General features: G+C 40.5%; 1 pseudogene; it reads right to left on the bottom strand.

Annotated features, from left to right (window-relative positions):
- Positions 1 to 18,276: 18,276 nt before the first annotated feature.
- Positions 18,277 to 19,927, bottom strand: LOC147987799 (uncharacterized; annotated as a pseudogene).
- Between the last annotated feature and the right edge of the window lie 1,114 nt (positions 19,928 to 21,041).

Genomic DNA, 21,041 nt, shown 5'->3' with positions numbered 1-21,041 from the left:
GGTGGGGAGTGGGGGCGTGGGTGAGAGGGTGAGGGTTGCCGTTGGATTCCGGAACATCTGACGGTGTCTGATGCATGATCCGCGTGATATGCTCCTGGACCAATCAAAACGCAGCAAGCAATTTGAAGACTTTATGACCATCTAAATTGGCCGAAATCAATTAGATTAAAGAAAAAATCATGAAAACTTCCTTTTTCATTTTTTGAGTACTTAAAATGAGTTTTTTTTAAAGGATCAACCAAATATTTTTCAAATGATACCATATTTTGCACAAAGTTTGCATTTTGGATTGGCAAACAATATTGACAAAGAGAGTTTTTATTTTCTTTGCACGAAAAAACAGATTCAACCACTAGCTAGGAACGGCCAAGCCCGCCGTTTTGACCGCATTTTGGAACGAGCATAAAAAATTCAAAAAAATCAAAAAATGGAAAGCCTTCGCATTGTGTCATCATATGTGACCAAGTTTCCAGGAAAAATAATAAACTTGTAATACAGCAATTATTTTAAAAAAGTGTTCTCAAAAATGAGCTGTCATGCGTGAAGATTCATGGCTTTCAAGCCAAATGATCGATCTTATGGCCAGATTCATGGCATAGTTTGTTCAAATGATCTCATATTGTGCACAAGGGTGCATCTTGGAATTCCAAACAATGTTTCCTGAGGGAGTTCTCATTTTCTTTGCACGGAAAATTCATTTTCCATTTTCTGAGTGCCTGAAATGAGTTTTTTTTGTGAAGGACCTACCATATATTTGTTGCAAAATTGGACCAAATCAATTTTATAAAATACTAGGACATATTTAATGCACAATTGACAAAACGGTTGGGTGTCAAAAGCTTTGATCCATCTCTGGTGAAAAAGACAAATTTCCGCCGATTTAGTAGGAAGCGGGTCAAATTTGAACTATAGCTGCCTCATAGTTTGCTATTTATTTTTTCCAAAAATCATTTCTAGGTACCTAAGTATCTATTTAATCATAGAAACATCAAAAAATTTCCAAGATTCAACCACTAGCTAGGAACGGTCATTCCCGCCGTTTTGATCGCATTTCGAAACGGGCATAAAAAATTCAAAAAAAATCAAATATTTAGAAAAGCTTCTCATTGTGTCATTACATGTGACCAAGTTACCAGAAAAAATAATAAGCTTGTAATACGGCAATTATTTTTAAAAGGTGTTCTCAGAAACGAGCTATCAAGTATGAAGATGCATGGTTTCAACCCAAATGTTCAATCTTATGGCCACATTCATGGCATAGTTTGTTCAAATGATCTCATATCGTGCACAGGGGTGCATATGAGAATGGCAAACAATGTTGCCTAAGGAAGTTATCATTTTCTTTGCATGGAAAAATCATTTTCCATTTTTTAAGTGCCTAAAATGAGCTTTTTTGTGAAGGACCTACCAAATATTTATTGCAAAATTGTACCAAATAAATTTTCTAAAATACTAGGACATATTTAATATACAATTGAACAAATGGTTGGGTGTCAAAATCCTTGATCCACCTCTGATGAAAAAGACAAATTTCCGCCGATTCAGTTGGAAGCGGGTCAAATTTGAACTGCAGCTGCCTCATAGTTTGCTCTTTATTTTTTACAAAAATCATTTCTAGGTACATAACTATATGTTTAATCAGAGAAACACCAAAAAAATTCCAAGATTCAACCACTAGCTACGAACAGTCATGCCCGCCGTTTTGACCGCATTTTGAAACAGGCATAAAAAATTCAAAAAAAAATCAAAAAATTGGAAAACCTTCACATTTGTGTCATGATATGTGACCAAGTTACCAGGAAAATAAAAAAACTTGTAATACGGTAATTCTTTTAAAAAAGTGTTCTCAAAAATGAGCTATCATGTGTGAAGATTCATGGCTTTCAAGTCAAATGATCAATTTTATGCTCACATTCATGGCATAGTTTGTTCAAATGATCTCATATTGTGCACAAGTGTGCATCTTGGAATTACAAACAATGTTGCCTATGAGAGTTTTCAGTTTCTTTGCACGGAAAATTCATTTTCCATTTTCCGAGTGCCCGAAATGAGTTTTTTTGTGAAGGACCTACCATATATTTGTTGCAAAATTCGACCGAATCAATTTTATAAAATACTATGACATATTTAATGCACAATTGACCAAATGGTTGGGTGTAAAAAGTTTTGATCCACCTCTCGTGAAAAAGACAAATTTCCGCCGATTTAGTTGGAAGCGGGTCAAATTTGAACTGTAGCTACCTCGTACTTTGCTATTTATTTTTTCCAAAAATCATTTCTAGGTATATAAGTATCTATTTAATCAGAGAAACATCAAAAGGTCTCCAAGATTCAACAACTAGCTAGGAATGGTCAAGCCCTCCATTTTGACCGTATTTTGAAACGGGCATAAAAATTTAAAAAAAATAAAAAATTGGAAAACCTTCGCGTCGTGTCATTATATGTGACCAAGTTACCAGGAAAAATAATAAACTTGTAATACATGAATTCTTTTAAAAAAGTGTTCTCAGAAATGAGCTATCATCTCTGAAGATTCATGGCTTTCAAGCCAAATGATCAATCTTATGGCCACTATGGCATAGTTTGTTCAAATCATCTCATATTGTGCACAAGGGTGCATATTGGAATGGAAAACAATGTTGCCTAAGGGAGTATTCATTTTCTTTGGACGAAAAATCAATTTTCCATTTTTTGAGTGCCCAAAATGAGTTTTTTTGTGAAGGACCTACCATATATTTGTTGCAAAATGGGACTAGGTCATTTTTATAATATATTAGGCCATATTTAATGTACAATTGACAAAATGGTTGGTCGTAAAAAGTACCTATACACCTCTGGTGAAAAAGACAAATTTCCGCTGATTTAGTAGGAAGCGGGTCAAATTTGAACTATGGCTGCCTCATAGTTTGCTCTTTATTTTTTCCAAAAATCATTTATAGGTACATAAGTATCTATTTAATCAGAAATACATGGTTTGGTGGCGATACGTTGAGGTTTGGATGGTGGCCCAAGGCCCCAACTCCAAAGCGCGTAGACTTGCATGCCCGCCACGTGGTCACTGCGTGACCGTGGTGTTGCCACCCGTTCCGGGCGGCTTAGGCATGTCTAGTGGGTTGGACGCTCCCCTGATAGGTGTCAGGAAGAAGAAGCCAATAGAAGAAACTCATGATGAGACAGAACTAAGCTCAAACATGAATTAGCACCCAAGTGTTTGATTAGTGGTATGGGAAATGCGCATGGCCAACGGGCCTGAGTTTTGGCTGAGGATGATCATCTAGTAAGGACACTATCTTGGAAAATTTGCAGCTCGAATGGAGGAGCCTATGTGTCACTTGCTTTGCAATGTACCACACTGGACAGAAATATGAATGTTGAAGCCACACTCACATGTATTGTTAGATGGGGCTCAAATTTTGTGGAGAGCTATTATTTGGGAATATAGAAGATGTGGAAAAAATTCATCTCATTAGGATATGCCTAGCTAGTACTTCCTTCACAACAGTTTGAGTTGAACAAAAACTTTGGTAATTTGCCGAGGAAGATTTACCAGGCAAATGGAGTTGAATATTGTCATGAGGCAATGATTTGGATAGTAAAGAATGCCCAATTTTTTGGGAATTTTGGGAATGACAGAAATATAGGTTGCTTCACAACCTAGGGCAAAAACTGCCACATGGACATGACACATAGGCAAAACTGATGAGGTGGCGCCTAGTCATAGCAACCCACCACAATTTACAAGGTTATGACCATCTATATTGGTCATGATCAGCTAGAAATAAGACAGCGGACCAGTGCAATCTTCTTTATGACCATTTTGTGCAAGGAAATTACGACCTTTCTGACCAAAATGATCATTATAGTTTAGGGTTTGGAGCCCTCCGAACATCTTTTGACCAATTGGTCTCAAATGGTCATAGATCTATGACCAATTCTTCCAGCGTCACTGCTAGAAGGTCACTAGTTGACATATTTCTTGTAGTGCTTGTCCTTTTTGAACCTATGCTTATAGACGTATGCCTTTTGGTTTATGTAATGCACCTGCTACTTTTCAAAGATGCATGATTGCTATATTCTCTGACTTTTGTGAAAAGATTGTTGAGGTTTTCATGGATGACTTTTCTGTTTATGGGAAGTCTTTTGATGATTGTTTAAGCAATTTTGATCGAGTTTTGCAGAGATGTAAACAAACAAATCTTGTCTTGAATTGGGAGAAGTGCCACTTTATGGTTAATGAATGCATTGTCTTGGGTCATAAAATTTCTGAAAGAGGTGTTGAAGTGGACCAAGCTAAGGTTGATGCAATTGAGAAAATGCCAAGTCCTAAAGATATAAGAGGTATTCGTAATTTCCTAGGTCGTGCTGGTTTCTATAGGATATTTATTAAAGACTTTTCAAAAATTTCTAGGCCTCTCACTAGTCACTTGCAAAAGGATATTCCCTTTGTTTTTATGATGATTGTTTAGAAGCCTTTGAAACACTCAAGAAAGCCTTAATATCTGCACCTATTGTTCAACCACCCGATTGGAACTTGCCTTTTGAAATTATGTGTGATGCTAGTGATTATGATGTTGGTGCTGTTCTAGGATAAAGAGTTGATAAGAAATTGAATGTTATTCATTATGCTAGTAAAACTTTAGACGGTACCCAAAGAAACTATGCTACTACTGAAAAAGAATTCTTAGCAATGGTGTTTGCTTGTGATAAATTTAGACCTTATATTGTTGATCCCAAAGTAACTATTCACACACACCATGCTGCTATTAAATATCTTATGTAAAAGAAATATGCTAAACCTAGACTTATTTGATGGGTTCTCTTGTTACAAGAATTTGATTTACATATCATTGATAGAAAAGGAGTTGAGAACCCAGTAGCTGATAATTTTTCTAGGCTTGAAAATGTGCTTGATGACCCACTACCTATTGATGATAGTTTTCCTGATGATCAGTTAACTGCAATAAATGTTTCTCATGGTACTCCTTGGTATGCTGATTATGCTAATTACATTGTTGCTAAATATTTACACCTAGCTTTACTTACCAACAAAAGAAAAAAATCTTCTATCATTTAAGACATTACTTTTGGGATGACCCACATCTTTATAAAGGAGTAGATGGTATTATTAGATGTTGTGTACCTAAGCATGAACAGGGACACATTCTATAGAAATGTCACTCCGAAGCTTATGGAGGGCATCATGCTGGAGATAGAACTGCTCATAAGGTATTATAGTCTGGATTTTATTGGCCTACTCTCTTGGAAGATGCCCGTAAGTTCGTCTTAGCTTGTGATGAATGTCAAAGAATAGGTAATATTGGTAAGCGTCAACAAATTCCTATGAATTATTCACTTGCTGTTGAACCATTTGATGTTTGGGGATTTGATTACATGGGACCTTTTTCTTCCTCTAATGGGTGTACACATATTTTGGTTGCTGTTGATTATGTTACTAAATGGGTAGAAGCTATTCCAACCAGTAGTGCTGATCACAACACCTCTATTAAAATGCTTAAGGAAGTTATTTTCCCAAGGTTTGGAGTCCCTAGATATTTAATGACTGATGGTGGTTCACACTTTATTCATAGTGCTTTCTGTAAGATGCTTGCCAAGTATGATGTTAACCATATAATTGGATCACCCTATCATCCTCAGTCTAGTGGTCATGTTGAACTTATCAATAGAGAAATAAAATTATTTTTGCAATAGACTGTCAATAGGTCCAGGAAGAATTGGTCTAAGAAATTAGATGATGCACTTTGGGCTTATAGAACAACATATAAAAATCCTATGGGTATGTCTCCTTATAAAATGGTTTATGGAAAAGCTTGTCATTTGCCTCTTGAGTTAGAACATAAAGCATTTGGGCAATCAAAGAACTCAATTATGACTTCAAACTTGCTGGTGAAAAGAGGTTATTTGATATTAGCTCTCTAGATGAATGGAGAACCCAAGCTTATGAAAATGCAAAATTATTCAAAGAAAAAGTTAAAAGATGGCATGACAATAGAGTCCAAAGGCGTGAGTTTAAAGTTGGAGAATATGTTCTTTTGTACAACCCCCGTTTCAGATTCTTTGCAGGAAAACTCCTCTCAAAATGGGAAGGCCCATATGTTATCGAGGAGGTTTGTCGGTCTGGAACCATCAAAAATAAATAATTTCGAAGGTACTAACCCGAAGGTTGTCAATGGGCAAAGAATAAAACATTATATCTCAGGCATGCCCATTAATGTTGAAAGTAATATTATCCAAACTTTGACACCGGAAGAGAACATAAAAGAGTCCTACCGGAACACTCCAGAATCGTGAAAATAAGGAGGTACGTGATACGGTAAGTAAACGGAGTCCAAAAAATCTGCAAAAAAATTTCTTATCAGTTTTGGAATATTTAAGAATTTTGGAAATAAAGAAACTTCCAGGAAGCGTCCCCTGGTGGGCACTGGCGCGCCCAGGTGGGTTGTGCCGACCTGGGACACCTTCCGTACTCCGTTTTTCTCTCGTATGCTTGTCCTCCAAGATAAAATATATATATATATACTTCCCAAATCTGTTGATCACCGTATCGCGGAGAAACTCTCTGTTATCTTTTCTTGCTGTTTTCTGCACAGTTTTGAAAAATATGTCGTCCCAAGACTTCGACGGTGAGAGCTATGTCTCACATCTCATTGCTTACCCAAAGACCTATGGGGACCTATCTCCTTATGGTTGAACTACGGATGACGAGGAGGATGCTCACTTGATAAGGGTTGATGATTCGAGCTCGGAGGAGGAGGATGTTCCTCTACCTCAACCTAGGGATATGCACGTAGAGTTCAAGAAGTCCAGTCTCCCTAAGAGACCTAACCGATCTATTCCTTCTCGTTTTTGGCAGAAAAGCAAAGGAGATTTATGTGACAAGATCTTGAAGCTGGAGTTGGAGGTCGGTGATTTAAAAGAGGAAATTACTCTCCTCAACTATAATATGAAAAATTTGAAGGCACAATTGTCATCACCACCATCATCTTCTTCACCACCAAAGGAGAAATGAGTATCGGGTATGGGCACTCACCTTGGCTTCTGCCAAGCTTGGGGGAGGTGCCCCGGTATCGTATCATCCCACTATCTTATTACTTTTACTTGCATTAGTTCAATCTTTTGCTTTAGATGAATAAAAGTTAGCTCGATCCTTTCTTCTTTGAGAGTTTTCTTAGTGATCTATCCTTGTAATCATGTGCAAGTTATATAATAAAAGTTTAGTTTAAGTTTTTGCTTTCTTTACTTTCATATTGCAAATAAAAGAAAAGAAATAAAGAAATAAAAAGAGAAAGGAAATAAATTAATAAGATCATATACTAATCCTATGGTAGGTGATGGCACCACATAAGGAAAAGTATAAGTAGAAATTTTTATTAGAGATTGAAAAACATAGCATTGATGATGCAACTCATGAAAGAATTAATAAGGGAAGAGAAGATTCACATATAAATATACTATCCTAGAAATCTTTTGTGATTGTGAGCCCTCATCAAAATATTAGATGCCAAAATTGTTGACGTTTGACAAGGAATACAACTTAATGATTTATGTTTGTTTATATTCACATAGAAGTCATATTGTCATAGATCCTTTAACATGTGATGCTTGCCCCTATCTTTGCTAGCCAAAAATTCCGCACTAAGTAGAGATACTACTTGTGCATCCAAAAACCCTTAAACCCAAGTCGTATATTCAAGTGTCCACCATACCTACCTAGGGATTGAGCAAGATCCCTCAAGTAAGTTGTCATCAGTGCAAAAAGGTAATAAAAATTGCTGCTAAAAGTGTGAGATCATTTAGTGTAAAGAGAAAATTGAGTGTTGCACGAACTTGTGATGGTGAAGAATAAAAGCAACAGACTGCATAATAAAGGTTGCTATCACAAGGGGCAATGTAACGTGACGTTCTTTTGCACTAAGGGATCGAGCATACAAACAAATAAGTGCATGGCAACCTCTGCTTGCCTCTGCGAAGGGCCTATCTTTTACTTTAATTCAAGATTCGAAGTTTTTCACACTATTCCTTTTATTTTTTCTCTTTTGGCAAGCATCATGTGGTAAGGAAAGATCTAGGCACATATGTCCAGTTGAATATGGGTGGCATGAGTTATTATTGTTGACATCACCCTTGGGGTGAGTACGTTGGGAGGCGAAACCATAAGCCCATATCTTTCTATGTGTCCGGTTGAAACGTTTTGCTCATGTGTACACGGTGAGTGTTAGAAATCATAGAAGACTATATGATGATTGAGTATGTGGACTTGCCTAAAGGCTCTGATACGTGACCCATCCTGAAAAGATGATGAATTGTAGTTGTAAAGTTGGCTAAGAACATAGTTTGTTGGTTTCTAATAGAGTTTTTGCTTTATACTTCGATTGTGTGATGAACTGTTACTTATTCATGAGAAGTATATGATAAAATTTCTATGATAAAAGTCCTATGTTTAATTTTGTTATTGTTATATGTAAGTGCATCTAGTGCCACCCCTAGTTGGTTTTGGAGTATTGACGACAAACCTAGTTGAGGGACTAATGTGTTTGTGAGAATTGCAGGATAACATAGGTAGAAGTCCCTCATTGATTCGGTTTTCCTACCAGAGATGACCCCTAAAAATGTATGAAGTCATTGAAGTCAAAGGTGGTATATGAAGACATTCACATTGAAGACTATGACAAGAGAAGACATCGCATGAAGACTATGGAGCGCGAAGACTTAGCAGTTTCGTCGTTCTGTGTTTTTCTTTATTGAGTCATAGGAACCACCGTACTGTTAAGTGGGGTCCAAGAGAACCAGCACTACAAGAAATATAGTAATCTGTGACAGCCCATGTCTGTCACCGAGAGCCCAGGAACTGTCATCGATGACCATCGGTGACGGTGGGCCTGTCCGTCATGTATATCACGTCATAATTTGTCCACCCGACCAACCATGACGGGTTTTCCGTCTGTCATGGATTTAGGACAAATTATGACGGTCATTTACCGTCACCGATCAGCCCCCAAGCCCGCCCAGCCCGCCCCAGGCCCGGGCCTCTGTGACGGACTTTTCCGTCACACATTTACATGATGACATGGCATCAACACTCCAGTCTGGGTCTGACGTGGCGCCGCCTGGGCCCATGTAGCCTTCGGCCCAGTAAGTTTTGGTCCATCTGTTTTGGTTTGAACTATTTTTTTTCACTCTTCATGTTAGCCCATTTCCGGTGGTCAAACAAGCACATCATCCCATTAATCTTATGGGCCAGTTATGTTTTTTTACCCAAAATATGTTTCGAGGCCTACTTCATCCAGCCCATCAATGTTAGGTTTACCCAACGAATCCCATTTGTGATTTTTACACGAAACAATTTAGCACTGACAATTATTAATAATTTATATACAAATATTAAGACAGAAAAGAGGCACAACAGTACAAAGCACAAGTCACATTACACAAGTACTGGTCCTCCATGACACATCCAGCATAGCACAAGTCACATTACACAAGTACTGGTCCTCCATGACACATCCAGCATAGCATTCATCTTACATCTCAAGATTCACTAACCATCAAGCACCAACAAGCAACTAGTTTTCATCGAACAGTATGCAGTTTGCATAACAAAAGGCTGACAAAATAACAAGCTAGGTTCCACCAGCATATCCCACATTCATATAGCTTCCAGCAGCTTTTTGGACAAACAACTTACCCTTCAACTGATCTTGATGGCATCTGACTTAGCAATAAGTCTAGTTTTGCATCCATCTCAGCTTGCTTCTTCCTGTTCTCCTCGTCTCGCTTCCTGTACTCCTCATCTTGCCTGGCCCTTTCTTCTTCAGATTCCTTCAACTTCTTGGTCAAGGTGTCAACACACGCCCGAAGCTCAACATTCATCTCCTGCGCTGCCAATTCTACTTCACGGTTGATAGCACTGGATCTCGCATGGACGTGCTGGATCCCCACATGCTAAAGAAACCTCGGCTTCTTAGTGTTCTTAGCAAGCACTTCAGCTACAGCTTTGGTTGCCGCCTCAGTTGCAGAGCTCGATTCTTGACCATCTTCTATAGGATTAGGAACCTTCTTTTCCATCTCGGTCTAGCAATGCAAGCAACAAACATGGTTATGAGACAGCTTAAGCACAAGTAGAGATGATATCATGAGCAAGTTAACATGCATGAGTAAAGCTAGCATGCATCCTTATCTTGTGAGAACAGAGTCAGATTAAGCTTTTTTCTGTGCGGAGCTGAGTCGGATTATTTATCAATAACAAAGTGGCCAGAAGAAACAGGATGAATTATATCAATAAAGTACAAGCAACTAATGTTTAAATCTAATTATTTTATATATACTACAAGATAGAGACTGAGGATGGCCAAAACTGCAATATAGGACAATCTATTACAAGATACTCAGGTAAATATGTTAACATTTCCAATTAACCTACACTGGCATTTGCTTAATATTTTTCAATCTGTAAGAGGGACTGAAACAATATTAATTCTAGCCGTGCAGAAGTTAAAACTTTGATGGTTGGTAGTCTTTGAAAGTTGACTTATAATTGCATCCAACACAACATTGGTGTAACCTTTCTTTTTCTTGCTATAGTGGCACTCCTTGAACAAATCCACTGCAGTTGGTTCTTTATCCTTGTATTTGTCTCCCTGAAAACAACAGATGTGAAGGCAAGGGAGCATCATATACCTACACTACATGGAAGCAATCCAAAAACACCTTTTAACGGTACACACATACATCTTGCACATCCACAGCCACATGTTTGACTTACCAGATTTCCACAGTGCACAGGGTAGCTGCGCGCTCCAGTAGTTTCGTGGAACTTAACTTGAGCTCGATTAGCTTTGTTAATCTGAGATATCCCCTACATCAAGAGTCCAAATACATGTAAGGCATAGTCTCTAGATTAGCATGTAGAAGGCGAGATCGGTCTGTAGGAAGAGACATACCATCTTTTTGGGATCCTTCCAGCTTTCCACCAGCTCGTTCCACTAGTCATCAGTCATCGAGGGGACTGGAGAAGTTCTCCTCACCAAATGGGGTGCGTGAGGATCAAAATACTCTTTCTTGAGCCTATATCGTTGTTGGCGAGTCACGCGTTTCAGCATTTCTGTGCAAGCCTTCCTAACTGGCACCGCCTCTAGGTCCATCTGAAACTTGTTCTAGTAAGATAAAAAACATGGGTAAGTATCATGATGGCACATAGACAAAATACCAGAAGATTGACAGGTTCCTAGCAATGTGAGGGAGAAAGGCCAAGATTATGTACTTACACCAACTTTGCCTACAAAGTTCCTGAAGATCCCATCTCTGACATTTCCATTTGGGTCCTTGTAATCCTTCCAGTGCTTAAACACGGGCATATGGTGTCTGACTGTGACAATGCATTCGGTTGCAAACTTTGCAGCCAGAAGAGGTGTCTCTGGCCGTAAGCTTCCTTCTGGAATGAGAAGCGGCAGTTTGCCCTGCCGGCGTCGAGTGGTCCTTTCCAGACCTTTCCCCAAATTGGTCCCCCTTTCCCTTGGCTCCTCATAGGATTGTGGACCTACAAAGAAGGTAAAATCAAGGATGGTATTAAGCTCACAAGAAGGCCAAGACAATATACTAGTAACCGACGGCAGCAACAATTAAGGCAAAACAGTGTAAAGCGGCGACAAGAGAAGCTAATGATGTATGCACTAATAGTTGATCTGTCCAGCTTCATTATGGTTTATATCAAGTATATTTAAGACTGCAAGATGCATAGAAAAATAGATTAAACAAGAAGTTCAGAAAATCTGAATGGAAGATCTGAAGGGCATTAATGCTTGAATGGAAGATCTGAAAAAATATATACTTAATTTGCTATGTCACAGTGCCATTACTAAATAATAATAGCCTCATTAACAATCAAATAAATGCAAGAAAAATTAGGTTTGTAACTTGCCTTCAAAGTTACTGTCAGGTTGAGATTGCTGATGAAGTTGGGTACTACCACCAGCTTCGTTGTCCCTCTGGTTGCCATCATCACAATGGGCAATGAGATCAGCTCCATTGGCCATCCAGTTGCCGTCATCAGAATGTGCAAGGTCATCATCTTTTTAGAGGCATCCAGTGAGAGGATGTTCATTATGCTATCGAAGTTAATACACAAGGCTAGAAATTCAAAGAACAGAACATGAGCATGATATGACAACAATAGTAAGAAACTTGCCTTCAACAAAATGGTCATCAAAGTTGGGAACAAATTCTTCAGCTTGGCTGGCACAAGCCATAGAAGAAATTGGCTTATGAATGACACTTGGTGTCTGCTGTTTAGGATCATACATCTCTTCATTTTGAGCACTTGCATCAGCATTTTGTGATTGTACTTTCCTCGACCTTGTAACTCGCATATTAGTTGGGATATCCGCGAGAACTCTCTTAGGAGGCCGAGGCTTGACTCCACCAGGGGGCATGGCAGCAGATCTTTTCTTACTAGATTCTTGACTTGTTTTTTTACAGTCCTTCAAGCCCTGATAGAAATGAAAACACGGTTTAATTAACAACCTTTAACAAAAACTCTGCTGCAATGACCAACAAGCAACATATCTAGCAATGACTAGATGGAGGATTTTAGCACCTTGGAGTTTGAGCTAGCAGTAGGTGTGGACTTAAATTCTTGCAATGCTTCTGTCTCATGTACTAAACTACCATCGGACGACTCTCCTTCACTGGTATCGTCCTCATTAGGATGGTACTCAGCTTCAGATTCATCGGTACTATTGCTGGGCCTTTTTTCCAGGTGAAATGACAGTTTTGGCTGCAAACAATGTTGATAATGCAGGAATTCCGAGTGCTTGCAGCCTTGAATTGTTCCTTATGATTCTTTTGAGGCGCAAATCGTCCATAGGATGTACAGGTGGTGGTTCTAAGATGAGTGAACACATGAACATAAATTACTATGTGCATAATATGTACTTAATAAAAAATTACTGTTTCTTATGTTTATGTATGGCTACAGCCCTAATGAACCAGGAACACTAGAAATTGAAGTCAAGAACAATAAAAACACTATTACCACCTAGTAATTAGACATACATGGTCATGTTTTGAATTTTATCTGGTTGGATAGGAATATATCAATATACAGTTGTGTGCAATTCTGAAAACCAACAAACACTATAATGTTGATCCTTATCTTATCTGCTCGTATTTTACTAGATAACAGGAATCCAAGTGCCCTTTAGGTGCTTCAGGACTGCTGTACAAGTATTCAGTAGCTCAAGCTCTAGTTTCAGATATGGTAGTTTTAGATCAAAGCCATTGGCGCTGGGAAGGAAATCAGGAGTTCATGTGAATAGTGGCGGTGCTGGGTGTTGTATATGATGTCAAGGGACATCACATAAGTTGGATTAGCAGCACAAGTACACCTATGTTTTACTGTAGTTTGCCTCATATATGCACACACATATATAGCTTTGACATCACTTGCTCTAACTCCTATCACCGCCACTGCATGTGAAGCTTCAATGCTTCAACTTATTCAAATAGTAGGCATGGGTTAAGAAGATTATACCTGCTGTCTTGCGTCCTCGGGATTTCTTCGCTGCAATCTTCTTCCCCATCAGTGTGTCGTGCAGATGTCCAGCGAGGTGTCGGAGATGCCCTTGGAGCAGCGAAGTGTGGTGGCGGCGAGGCACTTGAAGCGGTGCAGTATGGAGGCGACAACGGCTTGTTTCTCGGGTTTGGTGGAGGGGAGGAGGAGGGGAGGCAGTCTGTGGCCGGCAATGGATGTGGGGTTGGGACCGGTGGTGGAGGCGGAAGAGGAAGAGGAAGGGAAGTAGCGGAGGTGACCAGCGGTGGCTGGGTCGTGTTCTAGGGTTTGGTGGAGCGTGGGGGAGGACGGGGGTCTTGGCCAGCAGTGAGGGAGGGGTTGTGACCGGCGGTGGAGGTGGAAGAGGGACAGGGCTCGTGCTCGGCGGTGGAGGAGTTGATGCCGGCGGTGGAGGAGGTGATGCCGGCGGTGGAGGAGGTGGTGCGGGCGGTGGAGGCGGATCTGGGGCGGCCGTGCGGGGGGCGTGGGGGATTTGGTGATTTGGGGGCTAGGGGCGGCCGTGCGGTGGGGTTAGTGGTTGGTGCCAAATTACAATGTTGTCCCTTCGTATGTACTGATGGAAGAATAGATTGGTGGGCAATATGGTCAATTCAAGATGGTTCTTTTTGGCTTGGCGCCGGTGGAGCGAAAATAAAGTCCCCTGCGCGCGCTTTCTTGCCGCTAGGTAAATTTAGAAATTGATCTCTCCACTCAAAAAGAAAGAAAGAGAATTGATCTCTCCACTAAAAACGAGAGAGAGGATTGATCTAAAAAATGTTCTAGAGAATACATCACGAGCAAGTAATTTGTTAGTATAATTAGCAAGACATATATTTAATTACACACTATGTCATAATTACTAGAAATTATTTATGAAATAATTACCCACCCGCCCACCACACCACTCCGATTCAATTTTGTGATGGAATTGAGCGCACGGTCTTGATGGCGACCCGATCATCGGAGGCAACGTTAGTGATCACATGAATGGTGTAGGACGTCGTTGATACGTGTCGATTGTTGGGCGGCATGGGCCTGGGATGGATGGACGGAAAGCTCGGGAATGGAGCGCATGATCTTTAAAGCTTCCGACAGAGCCGCGACCGGAGTCGACCCGGTCATCGACAGTGACCCGATCATCGGAGGCGACGTTAGTGATCACATGGATGGTGTAGGACGTCGTTGATATGTGTCCATTGTTGGGTGGCATGGGCTCCGGGATGGATGGACGGAGAGCTTGGAATGGAGCGCACGATCTTGAAAGCTTCCGACAGAGCCGCGACCGGAGTCGACCCGGTCATCGACGGCGACCCGATCATCGGAGGCGACGTTAGTGATCACATGGATGGTGTAGGACGTCGTTGATACGTGTCCATTGTTGTGTGGCATGGGCTCCGCCGCTCCGATTTAATTTGGGTGTAATTTCAAACAGAAAAAGGAATTTGGGTGTCCATTGTTGAAGCGGGGTGCTCTTTCCACTGGGCTATCTTAGTTATTGTGATATATTTGGTGGGACTTCGTCTTATTCAGCGGAAGCTGTCGCTAGCATATAGAGGAAAAAATCACGCGCTGGATCAGACGCACTGTCTGGTGGAGCGTGTAGGGCTCACGCGATGGATCAGACGCGTGTCTGGTGAGTTGGACGGTGCTGGAGTACAGGTGAGAGGGGTGGGCGAGTAGGGGCCTGAGTCGCTCGTGGCGCCGCCAGAAAGGCACAGAGCGCCATTTTTGTCTGCCAGGGCAATGGTCACCACACGCTCTCCCTCTCTGTGAATTAGTTGAAGAAACCGACCGTGTCACAATATGCTTCTATGCTCAATTAGGGTATACAAAGAAGCTAGATGTTAATGGCTAAGGATAGGTGCCCTGTTTGGATGAAAATCAGTTTCTGCGGCAAACTTTGATGCCTGATGCACTGGCCTTTCATAGGGTAATTTGTCCAGAGGTTTTGGGTAGATGGCCAGGGTAGTAAGGAGTGTCATTCTGCCAATTTACACTGCCAAGACTGTTGGCTAGCCTGGGATCGCTTCACAAAGCTCCAAAATAAACTAGATATAATGAACTTGATTTTAGGCCATATTATTAACATACATGAGCCTTATGAATTTCAGGAATTATTTGTGAAACTGAATAGCCAATGACAGCACACATATGCCATCCTCACAACAGCCGGTGCATAGATGATATATTGTCAGGCATACAACAAGGATTACAACTATAGCGACTTCATTAACACATTGACAGACAAGATGGTTGGCCTATGAAGGCAAACAAAATAAAACTTCAGATACAACTCTGTTATGGATCACAACAAGGATCAGCGGTCATTGCCGTATCAAGGCAAACAAAATAAAACTCCAGACCAACTTAAGCTTGCAGCACAACCATTTTTGAGCATCTCCTTCTCAGCCTCATTAGCAACGCCTTTCGAATATTTCAAAATTAGAAGTTTCCATGAACTGTACTGAACAAAACTATGTATCAGTGAGAAGAAAAACACATCACACTCTCATGTACTGTACTGAACAAACACTATGGATCACAACACACTGACAGACTAAAACTCTGTTAAGGCAAACAAGATAAAACTTCATATACTACCATTCTAATCCTCTAACACACCAGCCAACACATTAACTACAGGATTCAGTGAGAATTTTTTTTAGAAAATAGCAGTTGGTAATGTACTAAACAAAAACTCCATGTAGTGCATAAAACACCTCACTCTCTTTAAAACTATACTGAACATAAACTCCATGTAGACAATAGGAAACAGCAACTAAATGAAGAATGAAGATAGTACCTCTACATTAAAACATCTACTCATCACCGCTGTCAACATCCATGGCACCTCTTTCGTCTTAGCTAAAATACTCCAGACCCGTATCATCTTCTTCCTCTTCATTGCCACCTTCATACACTTCTGTGGTTTTTTCTTTCATCAAACGAGCAACTACATCAGCTTCAAAAACAATGCCTTGCTCATCATCTCTATGCAAAGGCTTCTCGGATGTACGGTCAGAAACAGATATTCTCCTACCCTCCTCATCACAACACTCGTCCTCTTGATATGCAGGACCAGTAAAAGGTACACCCTCAGTTTTACTAATATTGAAGAGATGCCTATGTTCAAATGTTTGCACAACTTGCCAATTCTTCCCATACTTCGTGTCTGGCAAATAAAAGACCTTTCTAGCCTGCGTAGCCAGAATCAAAGAATCGTCCTTGTACCACATACTTCCAACATTTATGCTTTCGAAAAAACCATCATTTTTAAGCTCGGTCTTCTTTCCATCAAGTTTAAACCAGTCACATTTAAACAAAACAACTGACCTATCATCCAAGTTGTAGTCTAACTGAATGATATCTTTCAAGGTTCCATAAAAATTTATGAGCTTACCGTCATGTTCACCTTCGGTCATGACTCCACTGTTTTGCGTTCTCTTGTTGCTATCACGATCAATAGTGCTAAATCTAATCCCATTCACTATGCATGATGAGAATTTCCGGACTCTCCGATCAGGACCACATGCCAAGGCAAAGAGATCTTCATCTACCTCTTCACCAACCTCATCCTGCATCCTTATCTTCTACAACAACACATGCAAACACATACATTAGAATCTGTAGTGAAATGTGACAACCGAAAACTAGATGCGAATGAAAACTAACATAGTTCTTGAACCATGTTGGAAAAAAAAATTGAAGCTCCTTATCACTGTCCGGCACCCCTTTTCTCTTTAACTCATCTCTGAATATTCTGTAAAGTAAAACATATTAATCAACATATCACATAAGTACAACACAAACAACATAAGCAAGTTCAGAAGTGACAACATACTCGATATATTTCTTAGCTTGATCACAATTGTTCAACACATACCACACCATCTGATCAAATTCTTTTTCCGCATGTACATATTCATAATCATATCCTGAAGTAAAATTAACTCCATGTCCAAAAACATCAACACCATAGGCTTCTTCATCTGAAAAACCTATATTTCTTGGGTTCCGATTAAATATTGTTTCAACATCATCCATGTACTTGGAGCAAAATGTCAGGCACTCATCCGCAACATATGCTTCAGCAATCGAACCTTATGGTCGTGCCCTATTCCTCACATAGCGCTTTAAAGTATATAGCCTTCTTTCAACTGGGTACATCCACCCATATTGTACGGGACCTCGAAGCAATGCCTCTTCAGGTAAATGTACTGCAAGGTGCACCATCACATCAAAGAAAGCAGGGGGGAAATTTTCTCAAGCTTGCACAAAATTATAGGGATTTCTTTCTTCATTTCAGCCAACACATCCCTATTAAGAGTTTTGCTGCATAGTTCCCTGAAAAACTTGCCTAACTCAGCTATTGCTTGATATATATCACTGTCCAAAAATCCACTCATGCCAGCGGGTAAGATTCTTTGCAGAAGAATGTGACAATCATGTGTTTTAAGGCCTTGTACCTTGGTACCATCAGCACTTGTACATCTTGATATGTTGGAAGCAAATCCATCCGGAAGCTTTAACTCCCGTAGAAATTGACAAAATGCAACCACTTGTTCTTTGGACAAGGTATATCGTGCCCGAGGCATCACATATGAGTTTCCTTCCTTCCTTAATTTCAACTCCTCTTTAATATTCAAATCTTGGAGATCAATCCTAGCATTGAGTGTGTCCTTTGTCTTCCCCCTAAGTTCAAAATTGTCCCAATGAGGTTTTCACATATGTTTTTCTCGATGTGCATGACATCAAGATTGTGCCTCAGCTTCAATTTCCCCCAATATTCCAAATCCCACAAACAAACCCTGCGGCTCCAAATTGGCACATGAGCCTTCTTGCTGCCCAAGTCAGAACGTTTCCTTTTCTTACTTTCTTGTTGCCTCCCGGTTCTAACCTTCTCCAATTCTGCTTTTAGCTCTTTCTCAGAGAATTTACCTAGCCGATCATTGCTTTCATAAAGACCAACAAATTCATTATTTCTCCGCAAACGATGTCCCTTTGGAAGGAAACGATAGTGACCAATATACCCAATTTTTTTCCTTAGGCCGTAAGAAATAGGGTGTTTGTCACAATGAATACATGCAAAATAGCCTCTTGTGGTATGCCCTGAAAGAGTGCTCAGAGCTGGGTAATCATGAATGCACCATAGAACTGCAGCATGAAGATCAAACATTTTTTCACTAAGAGCATCATATGTACGCACACCCTCCCAGAGCTCAAGTAATTCTTCTACAAGTGGTTGTAGAAAGACATCAAAGTGCTTGCCAGGTGATTTAGGACCTGGAATTAGCAAAGCCATCATGAAATTTGACTGGTCCATGCATGCCCAAGGTGGAAGGTTTTATGGTATAACAAACACAGGCCACATACTATAGGTTGTGTTAAAGTTTCCAAAAGGATTGAACCCATCAGTGGCAATGCCAAGTCTAATGTTTCTGGCATCTTTTGCAAAATCTGGATATTGTTTATCAAAATCTTTCCATGCATCACCGTCAACCGGATGACTCAATTCCTTCTCACTGGGCTGCCTCTTTAGCTTGTGCCATTGTGCTTCTTCTGCTCCTTTTTTGGAAAGAAACATCCTCCTTAGCCTAGGCACCAATGGAAATGCCTCAACACTTTCTGTGGAATCTTCTTTCTAGCAGGGTCTTTCCACCTTGATAGGCCACAAACTGGGCAGTTGTCATGATTGGCATATTGCTTCCTGAATAAAATGCAATTATTAAAGCACACATGTATAGAAATATACCCAAGGCCTAATTCCTTCAGAAGGTTCTTCGCTTCCTCGTATGATTTTGGGAGTGTATTAGGTTCAGGGAATGCTTCAGCCAATATCTTCAATATATCAGTAAATGCACTATTTGTGATCCTATGCTATGACTTGAAATGAAGAAGCTTTACCGCAAAGGAGAACCTCAAAAACTTGGTACAACCATGATAAAGTTGCTGCTTTGCCTCTTTCATCACGTTCTTCAAAAATGACTCATGCTCAGAAGGATTTTCAGTTTCACTTTCAGCTTGTTCTACTGCTGTGCGTAGGTCTCCAAACATCTCATCAAATCGATCAGCACCATTGTTACCATCGGCGGTGTCATGCACATGAACATGTTCTTCAATCACATCAACATCAAAGTCTTCTCCATGATATATCCAGCAAGTGTATGTACTTTCCATGCCATACGTCAATATGTGTGTGTTCACAACGGTCTGATGCTGGTGTTTATGATTAAGGCAATTTCCACATGGGCAGAGTATTTTCTCATCCTCGCTGAATTTATCTTGAATGAATTTCATAAATTCTTTGACACCTTCGATGTACTCACGGGAAAACAATGTACGATGAATCCAACGTCTATCCATCTGCATTGCAGAAAAAGAATCAAAGATATATCATCACTGAAGAGACATGACTAGAACAACTTACAAGTAATCCCAATATTACAAGGGGCATATGGATCAGAATTATAACTCTAGACAGGCAACAAGTTTACTAGCAAAGATGGAAATAACATACAACCATAAGTTAAGACTTTTAATGGCCAGATAAATAAAATAGCAACAAGTTATAATAGAGGGAACTGCCTGTAGACAATCTCTTCTGCACGACAGAACAAACAAAATAACGATAACCAGGTAGTCACAAGTATTAAGGATTTAAGGAAGCATCAGATTTTGGGCATTTTGTACCAATAGAAGCAGCATGTCCTGTACTTAGGGCAGGATCAGATTCTGGGCAAATTCTGCCAACAAAACACCAAGCTTAAGCATGCATAAATCACTTGCAGATTACGCAAGGTAACTGGGATTTCGGATCACATGGTATACAAGATCCGGATATTAAAACACAACACAACCCCAACTTTTAATCTATGCGTACATTTAAATCATTTGGCCAAGCACTGTTATCCTAGATCCCCTATCCAGAAAAAAATCACCTCAATCCATACAACTATACTGGAATAGCAATATTAAGGATGGGAAATCCATCTTAAATTATCTCTGTATATGCATACTTGCTTCACCTCCGCTTGCAAATCACGATATTTAATAAACAAATTCAGTAGGAGAGAGATGATTTCTGTAGAAGACATACCGCTCGCTCCTGGTTGACGTTGATGTGGGGAAGAACGGGGGAGTGTCCGGTGTAGCAATGGCGGGCGGCGGCTGCTTGTCAGTGCGGCAATGGCGGGCGGCGGCTAGATCGTGGCGCGGCAATGCCTGGCAGAGGCTGGCTCGTCGGCGCAGCAAGGGCGAGCGGCGGCGAGGCGAGAGGCCTACGGGATCCTGAAGATGACGCCGAGCCAGACCACCCCGCTAGACCACCCTCGCCCGGGCAGCCGTCGGTGGCACTACCGGCGCCGCGGCGACGGCCCTCGATCTGGACGGCGACGGACTAAATCGATAACTTGTTTTTTTACTGTCATGTGGGGCATACAATGGCACCCACGCATCCTCACTATTTTTTTGGAAAAAC

The sequence above is a fragment of the Triticum urartu genome, chromosome 2A (genome assembly GCF_056163025.1).
Source record: "Triticum urartu cultivar PI428250 chromosome 2A, HENAU_Tu73, whole genome shotgun sequence".
NCBI lineage: Eukaryota > Viridiplantae > Streptophyta > Magnoliopsida > Poales > Poaceae > Triticum > Triticum urartu.
This window is presented reverse-complemented; position numbering and strand designations above follow the sequence as displayed.